We start from the raw sequence: 7,951 nt of genomic DNA on the forward strand, positions 1-7,951 counted from the left end.
GTTGCCTTACAGATCTAGCTGCTCATCCATCTTCTGCAAAAGATGTCAAAAAGCACAAACTGATCTGCTACCTCCATGAAAATTAGCTGTAAGAAACCCCAAAACACCAAGGCACACATTTGAAGAGCCAGCCCTTTGTAACAATGATTTTTGCAGATTAGCAGCTATTTAACAAAAACGTAACATACATCACAGCTGCAGACAAGGAGTCTGGGAGGCTTAAACTAACTTCTTCCTTCTAGCTATTGTTTTGCCATGTCAGGGATTTGCCAGGAGTTATCAATAAGAATTTCAGTAAGTTATTCCAGTAGTGGCCCTGTATCTTTCAATGGGTGAGCAGAGAGAATGTGACACAAGTAGGACAGGACTTCATTCAGCTTAACACTTCAGCCAATTGTGATGAGTACTCACATGAGAGTATTTCAGACAGCTTAATTTATGAAAAAAAGGCACTCTGCACCAAGCCTACAGAAGACAGTGCAAACTGCAAGGCATGACTGGGCGGAATTATGAGCAATTCGGATAAATGCACATTTTGCAACAAAGAAGCAGCAATGGCGCACCCAGGCTAGTGCTCCAATGGCTCCAAGGGTGGCAAAAGGACATGCTACTCAAGGAATGCAGGTGAATCTGGCTGTTTTCTGTAGCCCACCCTCCTCATAATGCTTCAGCAATTTAAACTGTTACAACACAAAATTAAAGGCTACATTGCTACTTATTCCCATCAGCAGCAATTTATGGACTTGCTGTCCACAAACCCAACTATAAACACCTTTTGAACATGCCTCCACAACCTCTTGTGGCAGACTGCACTAGTATTTAACTGTCCACCGTTAAAAGAACTGCTTTTAGTAATTTAATTTATTCCCTTCCTAGTTTAAGAAAGTCCCTCTTGTTCTACCACTGCACACCTTGCTGAAGAACCATTGATACTCATCTGGTCTGCAAGCTTCATGATTCTGTACACTTGAATCACGTCCCTCCCTCAAATAAGAGGGCTCTCAGCCTCTTGTCACAAAGAGACTATCTGAACACAGCTCACACAGCTTGGGATGCTCCTCTGGACAGATGCCAAGCATGAAAGCTTTAGTTCTTCAATTAAATTACAAGTACTTGAAGACACTGCATAAGGACTAATCTAAGGACCACAGAAAAAAAAGTATCAGCCTAAGGTTATCTTTGCACTTATCCCTTTGGCCATATTAAAGTACAAAGACTTTTACACCTCATGAAAAACTGGAGATAGAAGGCAGGGTGTGTATGTCTGCTGCCGAACATCTGCCAGGAGCTCAAACAAAAATATGGAGCCCTACACCTGTGTTGGGTTCTAACTGTACCCACCCAGAGAGTACCAGGAACACTTTGTTTATACTAACGGGTTTAGGAGCCACTGTTAAAGCTCATTTTTGATCAGCACATCCCATTTCTATTCATCAATTATACCTTCTACCTTCAAATGGATACAGTAACAGAAGAAGTTTTGATCTCCTAAAGAACAATAATTGCATACATTGCCGCTGCTGACACTTGCCTCTTGCCAAAAATGCTCTTCTAGATTTTTGCCTGGCACACATTCTTTATCTGCTAAGAAAAAAAATAAAGTATGTTCTTCTCCGAAACGCACACAGAAAACAATCTTTACCAATGCTGCAAAAAACATTTCCACATTGCTGAAACGGTCTCAGATTAAATACATGCTGAATATGTAATATCCCCTCTTACTTAAAATGGTTTTTTTGTGATTCTCTTGTAGTTTACAGCCAACCGCCTCGAAAAGCTGCGTACTCACAGCCTTTGCTTTTAGAAGGAGCTCAGAGGTGCTTCCCCATCACTTACTCTTTGCACCATCTCCCTTTTGCTCTCCTTTACTGAGGTGCAATGGCATGGGCCAAATCTAATCTTTTTTTCCTTCCTCTGTACTATCTCCAATATCCACTACAATACACTGAGATTCAGGGACTCAGTGGGTAACTGTAGGGAGATTTTCAAGATCCCTTTCCAAGCTCAACTGTAGTTGAACTAGCAGTACCAAGTCAGCAGTGTGTTCCACAGCAGAAAACTTACACTGCATCCCTTTCCATCCCAAGTCCATCTCTGGACTGTGTCTTCAAACTGCAGCTTTGGATACTCAGGGAGTACTCCCTGTTACCCAGAAAGGTACAAAAGTTCCTTTAGATTGCTGGAACACAGAAAGCATGTGCTGTTACTCCCAACAGATTAAGAATGGAAAAGCTACAAATTGCCTAACTTTGGTGGTATTTGTTTCATCTCTGCCCCCGCAGCATATCTCTGCTCCCTGATGCACACATGTTTCTATAGTTGGTCAAACACTGTCATAGTTGGCAACTTCTAAAGTCAAAGTTTGAGTCATGTCTGCTATTATTCCATTCTACTGTGGTTCTCTGGAACAAGTATTAAATATTAAGCCCATGATCCCAGCAATAACTAAGCATAAAAGATGAAGAAAACCTTAAGGGCAGCACGCTAGCAGACTAAAGTCTTCAAGGGAAATTTTCCTTTCCTGAGTGTCTGGAACATACTATAAACACACTGGTGCTACCAAAAATATCAAGTGATTTCTGGCTAATTTATTCTAAAGCCTTATGCAACATATTTCATATCAGTCTGCTTATTCATCTTAAACTTGAAATAAAGAAATCTGATCTCTCCTGGTTTTACTAGAAGTATTCTGGCTTACAGAAATCTCATTTTTAAGAGCTCTTCTGGAATAAAGAGGACAGAAGTTAAGCTCCCAAGGAAAGAAGATCGAGGAAAATAATTTGTGGTATTTGAGAGAAAGTCTACAAGCTTATTTCCTCCCTATTTTAGTCCCATTTTTGAGATTTTTTTAAAGGCAATGATTTTTTCATTAATCCTGGAAGCTGGACAAGATTCTTTATCAATTTCACCAAGTGCACAACATGCACCTGCATTCAGTATGAACTTCGAACTAAAATCAAAAGTCAGTCTCTTCCATTTTAGACAGAACACACTCTAGCTTAAATCACTTGGTGGAACAGACAAGTCTTCTGCACCCACCACTCCTCCAAAAACTGCTTTTCAGGATTCCAAACGGGCCAATTATTTCATTTCCTACAAATGAATAATGGATACCTGGGTTTGTGATACCTTTCTGGAAGAACAGTCACCAAAAAAAAGCGATATGGTGCTCATTCTTACCTCCTCATACTCAGGTCAGAGTAGGACAGTATTCCCTTACTGGGGTTTGGGTGGTAGGGTTTGTTTTGGTTTTTTCTTTGAGGAAAGGGGAGATCAGCCCCTACTGAGTAATGTTCTCAGACTCGTTTAGGTTTTCAGCCAATTAGCCAGTAAGGGGGGTGGCTCTGAGGAGTTCCCCTCCCAAGGAGCTCTGGCCAGCTCAGCTCAGAGACCAGAGCTCTGAGGGGCAAGACCAAGGTTCTGTTTTGACACAGGCTGATGAAGTTCAAGGCATGATGCTTGTGATCTTGGAGGCAGGAGGAGCAAAGGGATTTCCTCCTCTGGGCCAGCTCTAGAGTGATAAATTGAAACATGCCTCTACAGAGACTCTATTTACACATTTTTAAGTTTACCATGCTCTAGTATTGCAATGCATCTTGAAACTCTACCTAACTGTATTCATTGAAAACATAATTACTCACCTGTTATGACAGTGTATTCTTTCCCTCTTGCTCACTCCACGAAGTTCGTTTATGAATCAAATGAGAAAACTCAAATTTCTCATATACTAAATTAAATAAGCATGATCATGATCTTAAAAAAGCTTGGGAAGGTTGATTTTTCTTCAATTACTAACAGCTACCTCAAATTGCAGCCAAATGCAGTAATGAAAAGGTGTATTGCTATTAAAAAATTAGCACTCCATCTAACACATGAATTCATGGCACACAAAAATTGCCTGCAACAGGAGACACGAGAAGGAAGAGTCGTTAATTTTACTGACCTTTGATTAAACTACTGGAGGGACCAATGTATTTTAGCAACTCTCTTAGAACTGCAGAAAATTACCACAACTGCAGTTGGCCAATCCATCTGTCTCTACAAAGATGCAAAATTCTTCCACTTATTTAGTATTACGAAGAACATCGGAGTACTGCTTCTTAAAACTCAAAGGACATTAACAGCCCCAGAAAAGCAGTGAATAAGCACTCCAAACCACAGTACTTTAGCCCTTCTCACCTCATTAATTTTGACTAAAATTTTCTATGTGCAACAGGCAAGTGTCAGCTTCATTATTTTAGAAAATAAATACTCCTGGGCTAAATTTGACAGGAATATTCACAGAACTGCTATCAGTTACCTAGGTACCTGTTTCAGTTTATAGCTTAGCATTTAACAATTAGTTAATGTGAGTTCACTTTCAATACAGGCCTAGTGTTACTACAAACAAGCCATCCCCCCACCCCCTTGATAAGCAGGGTTCCACTGTGCTATGTATCTGATGTTAAACTCTTATGCTCCAGTGTTTTAAACCAAACTCAAGCCCCAGACTAAGCTGATGGGAGACCCAGAAGCTGCTCTCTTGCAGTCTCTGCTTTGTCTTAATTCGCACAGTAGCTGTCAAACACATATTCAGAGTAAAAAGTCATCTGGAATGAAGGCTTGCTGTTTGCATCGGAGCTTCTGTTACTGGAAGTGGAGAGGAATGTTTAGGAAGGTTTTCTGCAGTAGCCAATTTCTTCTAGCCCAGAGAGTATTGAGCACAGGGCTGCCCGTACTCTCCATTCTATTACAAAAACCTAATCCCATCGCATGACCTGCAGCAATTCAGTTTAACAAATCAACAATTACAAATATTTTGGCAAAGTAAGCTTAGGTATTGTTTGCCTCTCGGCACAGTTCACAACCAGTTTATGGCTTTATGATAAAAGTCATTAAATCCAATCTGAAAAGCAGAATTTACAGCTCACTTAGCAAGTCAGGCCCATAAATGGATGCTTTCAATTACAGGGCATTTACATGCACAACGATTAAGGCAGCATTGAATACATTTGAAAACTCTGGAATACTTTTTATAATAATTAAAACTTTGCGTACTGTTCTTTATACAAACAAAACTTAGGAATTTGCTTCAGTCTCAAGCAGAGCTCAGATTCATTGTTACCCAGACCTACTACAAAGCCTGTTCTCCCAGTACTTTTGTGGGAAAGGGATTAGAGAGATGGAAACAAGGTTTGTTTTTTAAAGTTGTTCTCAGTAGCAGGGAGGTTTTTTGAGCTCCAATAAACTCAATTATATCAACTGGTGCTCAAGACTTCTGAAAGATCAAGTGGAACAGGAAGGTGGAGGAGGACCCAGGGACAGCCTTTCATTTGGAGATTTGCTGTGCAATTCCAGCATATTTGATTTTTTTGGTGAATGTAGCTGCTGGGTGGAAGAAAACAAGAGAACAGTTCAGAGACCAATTTTTTAACCTCATTTTTTTCAACTGTGCTGTTTCTTTTACCGTTAAACAGAACCTCAGGAAAGCCGATGAGTTCTTCTCCAAGACTCTATCACGCACGTCCAGCCTTTTCAATAAAGAAAACTGGATCTTCAAACACTTACACTCATTTTGGTGACTGTTGGTGTATCTGACCCACACAACTGCAGAACAACAATCAGCTGCCAGGTTACTCTTCTCAACATCCCAATATGATGTTCAGTATGTGCTCAGACTCATCTTTAAGTGGAAGCCACCTTAAAAAAGACCCTCCCCTTCCCCTTCTTAAAGGCATTTGTAACTAATGTTATCTTTCATCACGATAGTGCTAAGCAAAGGGGGGAAGGGACTTCACAAACACCTCCTGTACTCACATTCTCATCCCCCTCGAATTCACTGGAGCTTGTAAACATTAGAAATTTGAAAGCTGCGCCTCAGAATAAGCACACAAACAACCTGCTCACACACCAACACCTTGACAAAATATGAGAAAAGCTAAACAAGCAACCTCGCTCTGCTGGCCTCTCACCTCAACCAGAGGGTGTTTCTTCTCCAGCCTAGAGAACAGAGCAAGGACTGATCAGTCCCACGCTACAGAGTCCAGCCCCCACAGAAATAATGTCATGAATCAGCCTGAAAGTACTGCTCTCTGGGCTAAGAGAGAACACTTCAGAAAAGACAAACCTGCTGTTACCTGCGGTCTCCTAACACGCTGTTTTATAAACCTCTTGCTACCCATGGAATCTAACTCGTTTATACCTGTGGACTGTGATAGCATGCGCTCCACACACAATACACAGAGGTTGCAGTTTTTCGGGGACACTTGTTTTCGTAAGCCCAGTAAGTAAAATTTTCCCTAATGTTATCCTGCTCGCAAAGCATTTGAAAAAAGCACAACACACATGTTGGGTTCTTTTCAGTCAGAAACCGTGACGGACAACCAAAAAGACAAGACCAGCCTGCAGCCTGAATCCCAGCTGTTCAACAGCTCTCCACAATCATCACAAGAGCTCTTCACTCATTCACACACTTTTTTTCCTTCTTTTATTTCCGCAGAGTGAAGACTGAAAGACCACGCTGTATTGCACTTCTCTTCCCCTCGACTCTCCACAAAATGAAAAAAAACCAAACTACAAACAGGAACTCCACAACTCTACAGCAACAACACCAACTACTTGCCCTTATCACGACACAACTTGCCCCGTGCACTTATCGAGACAGATGAGACACCAACCAGGTTATGTTTGTTTACAAACAACACCCAGGGATGGAGGGAGCAGCCACAGCTTCTCTGGGCAACCTGTTTCAGTGCCTCACCACCGTCAGAGGGAGGAATTTCTCCCCAGTATCCCACCTACCCCTGCCCTCTGACAACACACAGGTTGCTGCAGCATTAAAGCCGTGAATAAAACCAGTAATCTCAAGTCCTATCTCAGGCGGGCTGTGTGTATTTTACATCCGCAGCTCTGCAGACAAGGAGAGGGGACAGACAAAAGGCCAAGGAGAAGCCTCGCAATCCCAAACGCAAACTCCTAGCTCCAAACACAACTCCTCACCCCACATCGCTCCTAACTGTCTCCTCCAAAACTCCACGGAGTTTGGCACACCTAACCCTGCCTGCACGTCCAGGAGGCACATGGGGGTGTCCTGTGCAGGGCTAAGAGCTGGACGCGATGATCCTCGCGGGTCCCTTCCAGCTCGAAATATTCTGCAGACCCCTGCAAGGAGAACACACCGGGAACGGAGAGAAGGAGCGGGGGAGAGAAGAAGGAGCAGCACAACTTCTTTATTCCCCCCTCCCCTCACCCACACATACACACGGGCGGCACAGCGCGGCCCTCCCACCCCAGCCCGGGGGTTATGCCGGCGGGAGCGGGGTAACCCAGCTCGGGTCCCAACACAACAAAAGGGACGAGGGCGTAGGGAGTCGCCCCCGGCCCCGCCAAGACCAGGCCCGGACGGTTCCCCACGGCCCGCGCAGCGCCAGCGGGGCGACCCTGCCCGTGGAGCAGGGACCCGGCCCCGGCACCCACTAGCACCTACCGGGAGGCACCAGGATCCACCGAGAGCCACCGCTCCTTCCTCTCCTTCTTCCTCCTCTCCCCTTCCTTCTCCTCCTCCGTCTCCCCGAGTGCTGTGCGGCCGCCGCCTCTTCCCTCAGCGTTACCTCCTCTGAGGGCCCGCCCCCCACGCCGCCCCGCCCCCGCCGCTGGGCGGAGAAGTCGCCCATTGGCCTCGCTTATCCCCTCTTTAAGGAGCCGGGCGGCAATTGGTCCAAGTCTTTGATTGGCAGTTAAAGTCACCAATGGAATGCCCGCAGCGTAAAAAAAAAGAGATAAGGGAAGGGGAGTGGAAGAAACAGGCGTGAGGGGAAGGGAGGCTGGTCGAGGTCGCGGCGCTCATTGGTTGGATGGGCTGCCAATCACAGCCCCGCGCGCTCGCTGCGGGAGGTTGATCGGGGAGCTTCGGAGGTTTGGGTGAGCTGCAGCAGCGCAACCGCAGTGCGGCGCCCCGGAGCCGTATCCTTCC

The 7,951-nt window shown here is 44.4% G+C and overlaps 1 protein-coding gene across 6 annotated transcripts in view; it reads right to left on the reverse strand.

Annotated features, from left to right (window-relative positions):
* The window catches only part of SMAD2 (SMAD family member 2), a 50,085-nt gene extending 42,497 nt beyond the window's left edge, over positions 1-7,588 (reverse strand). For all 6 annotated transcript variants that reach the window (XM_082300897.1, XM_082300896.1, XM_082300899.1 and 3 more), the window contains exon 1: positions 7,466-7,588. The gene's annotated coding sequence lies outside the window, so the exon portion shown is untranslated. The remainder of the gene's footprint in view (positions 1-7,465) is intronic.
* Between the last annotated feature and the right edge of the window lie 363 nt (positions 7,589-7,951).

Source organism: Coloeus monedula (assembly GCF_965178545.1).
Source record: "Coloeus monedula genome assembly, chromosome: Z".
In the NCBI taxonomy this organism is placed as follows: domain Eukaryota; kingdom Metazoa; phylum Chordata; class Aves; order Passeriformes; family Corvidae; genus Coloeus; species Coloeus monedula.